This window comes from Leptonychotes weddellii, unplaced genomic scaffold (assembly GCF_054177405.1).
Source record: "Leptonychotes weddellii isolate Sample4059 unplaced genomic scaffold, ASM5417740v2 HiC_scaffold_16943, whole genome shotgun sequence".
NCBI lineage: Eukaryota > Metazoa > Chordata > Mammalia > Carnivora > Phocidae > Leptonychotes > Leptonychotes weddellii.
Window position 1 is genome coordinate 1,035 of NW_027752617.1, and position 3,303 is coordinate 4,337.

At 50.4% G+C, this 3,303-nt stretch overlaps 2 pseudogenes; both read left to right on the forward strand.

Moving 5' to 3' along the window:
• Nucleotides 1-842: 842 nt before the first annotated feature.
• On the forward strand, nucleotides 843-2,655 carry LOC102743604 (keratin, type II cytoskeletal 8 pseudogene; annotated as a pseudogene).
• LOC145718527 (keratin, type II cytoskeletal 8 pseudogene) lies at nucleotides 2,093-2,655 on the forward strand (annotated as a pseudogene).
• Nucleotides 2,656-3,303: the final 648 nt, after the last annotated feature.

Sequence of the window (3,303 nt, forward strand, 5' to 3'; positions counted from 1 at the left end):
TTCCCAATAAGCAAAGCTTTGACCATATCCCACAACTTTTGATATGCAAAATTTCCAAAGTCATTCAATCCAAAGTATTTTCCAATTTCTATTGTGATTTCTCCTTTAACCCATGGGTTATTGTCTAGAAGCATATGTCTGAACTTTCCAATATTTGGGAATTTTGTAGCTTCATCTGTTATTGACTTTAAGCTATGATTTTTTCTTATTTCACCTACCACGTTGATTCCAGTCCAGGACAAGTTTTTGCACTCCCTGGCTCACTGTCCTAAGACTTTACAGGTGGAGCCAAGTCACAGGTGAAATTCAACTTTTCAGTCATATTCAAACTGGCTCTGAAGCCAGTGTATCTCTTCAGCTCAGAATTACCTTAAAAAATGGTGACTCCTCCAGTATATGCAGAATTCTACTGTTCAGAACAGAAGCCATTTCTCCTACTCTAACTTCACCCACAAGTGACTTCCCGGAGTTAAGCTGAAAACTCCAACAGAAAGGTGCTGGAATAAAGTCCTAGCACAGGTCCCTCATACAGGGCCCCTGGGTGGCACAACTCCATAGCATCATACATATGTGGCACAACCACCATGTCATCATCTATGTAGATGGTGTCCCCTGAAGTTGTGCAGGCACCCTCTATGCAACCATACACAGTAGCCTTGGTCCTTTACCATGCAGAGCTCAGCCAGAGGGATTCCTTTCTCAGCTAGATGCTAACTGCTCTGAGTCAGATATCATGTATATTTGCCCTGTGTAAGCTGTGACACTTAGCTCAATGCCTAGCACCTGTGTTCATAAATTCTATCAGTGGATGAAGTAAAGGATAAATATTTGGACAGAAAGACATGATAGGACCTAGAAGCAGCTTCTCTGCTCCTTCTGGAACCTCTGTCAGGTTCAGCCTACTCGCCTCCACTCCAGCCTCCACTCCGGCCTCCACCACGTCCATCAGGGTGACCCAGAAGTCCTACAAGATGTCCACCTCTGGCCCCCAGGCCTTCAGCAGCCACTCCTACATGAGTGGGCCTGGCTCCCGCATCAGCTCCTCTGCCTTCTCCCGGGTGGGCGGCAGCAGCAGCAGCTTCCAGGGTGACCTGAGCAGCAGCCTGAGTGTGGTCGGGGGCTACGGCGGCAGGGCCAGAGGCATGGGGGGCATCACAGCTGTCTCAGTGAACTAGAGCCTATTGAGCCCCCTTAAGCTGGAGGTGGACCCCAACATCCAAGCTGTGCACACCAAAGAGAAGGAGCAGATCAAGACCGTCAACAACAAATTTGCCTCCTTCATCGACAAGGCGAGGCACCTGGAGCAGCAGAACAAAATTCTGGCGACCAAGTGGAGCCTCCTACAGCAGCAGAAAAACGCTCGGAGCAACACAGACAACACGTTTGAGAGCTACATCAGCAACCTCCGGCGGCAGCTGGACACCCTGGGCCAGGAGAAGCTGAAGCTGGAGGTGGAGCTTGGCAACATGCAAGGGCTGGTGGAGGACTTCAAGAATATTAGGAGGAGATGAAAGAGCATGCAGACATGGAGAATGAATTTGTCCTCATCAAGAAGGATGTGGATGAGGCTTACATGAACAAGGTAGAGCTGGAGTCCTGCCTGGAAGGGCTGACCGATGAGATCAGCTTCTTAAGGCAGCTGTACGAAGAGGAAATCTGTGAGCTGCAGTCCCAGATCCCGGACACATCAGTGGTCCTGTCCATGGACAACAGCCACTCCCTGGACCTGGAAAGCATCATCGCCGAGGTGAAGGCCCAGTACGAGGACATCACCAACCACAGCCGGGCTGAGGCTGAGACCATGTACCAGATCAAGTACGAGGAGCTGCAGACACTGGCTGGGAAGCATGGGGATGACCTCCGTCGCACGAAGATGGAGATTTCTGAGATGAGCCGGAGAATCAGCTGACTCCAGGCTGAGATTGAGGCCCTCAAAAACCAGAGGGCTGCCCTGGAGGCGGCCATTGCTAATGCTGAGCAGTACGGGGAGCTGGCCGTTAAGGACGCCAATTCCAAGGTGGCCGAGCTGGAGGCTGCCCTGCAGCGAACCAAGCAGGACATGGCCTGGCAGCTGCACGAGTAGCAGGAGCTCATGAACATCAAGCTGGCCCTGGACATCGAGATCGCCACCTACCGCAAGCTGCTGGAGGGTGAGGAGAGCCGGCTGGAGTCTGGGATGCAGAATAAGAGTATCCATACTAAGACCACGAGCAGCTACTCAAGTGGCCTGAGCTCGGTCTATAGAGGCCTCACAAGCCCTGACCTCAACTATGGCCTGAGCTCCTTCCAGTCCAGCTTTGGCCCTGCTGGTTCCTTCAGCCACAGCGGCTCCTCCAAGGCTGTGGTCGTAAAGAAGATCGAGACCCGTGATGGGAAGCTGGTGTCCGAGTCATCTGATATCCTGTCCAAGTGAACAACCATGGTGGTCCCTCCCAGCCTCCCCACTCTTGTAGCTGCCATAGAGCCTTTGGGGGTAAGGAGCTGTGCCGGGGAGCGTCGGGAACAGGAGAGCCACCTAAGACTCAGCCCCAGTTCTCAGCCTACCCTTGGCGGGGAGTCTACTGCCCTGGGTACCCTCTCTTGTTCATGCCCCCAACTAAAAGCCAATTCAAGTGTCTTTTCCCAAATAAAGCCTCAGCCGGCTCTGCCACTCCCCCCCACCCCAAAAAAAAGACACGATAGAAGAAACTGGGCAGTTTTATTTTCTCCTACAAATGTTGGGGCAGAAGTTCAGTGGAACTTAAGACCAAGAAAATTTTTTAAATAGAGGTGGAATCAATATAAACTTAAATCAAGTTTCAAGTAACATGCAAAGCCAAAATCTATGAAAAGGGCAAATAAGAGGATGGTCAGTGTCCAAAATAATGAGTCTTAAAGCTAAAAAGCAAATACATATAGTGGAACTATTAAAAACTAAACTTTGGGGCACCTGGGTGGCACAGTCAGTTAAGTGTCCAACTCTTGGTTTCAGCTCAGGTCACAATCTCAGGGTAGTGAGATCGAGCCCCATGTCCGGCTCCGCACACAGTGCAGTCTGCCTGAGATTCTTTCTCTCCCTCCCCTCTACCTCCCCAGCTCATGCACTCTCTCTCTCTCAAATAAATAAATAAATCTTTTTATAAATAAATAAATAAATAAAAATTAACTTTCTGCCCGTGGACGCCACCGAGTAAGCATCATTAAAGTCTCCCCTCCCACCGCCGTCATGTCTAAGTCAGAGTCTCCCAAAGAGCCTGAACAGCTGCGGAAGCTCTTCATCAGAGGTTTGAGCTTTGAAACAACCGATGAGAGTCTGAGGAGCCA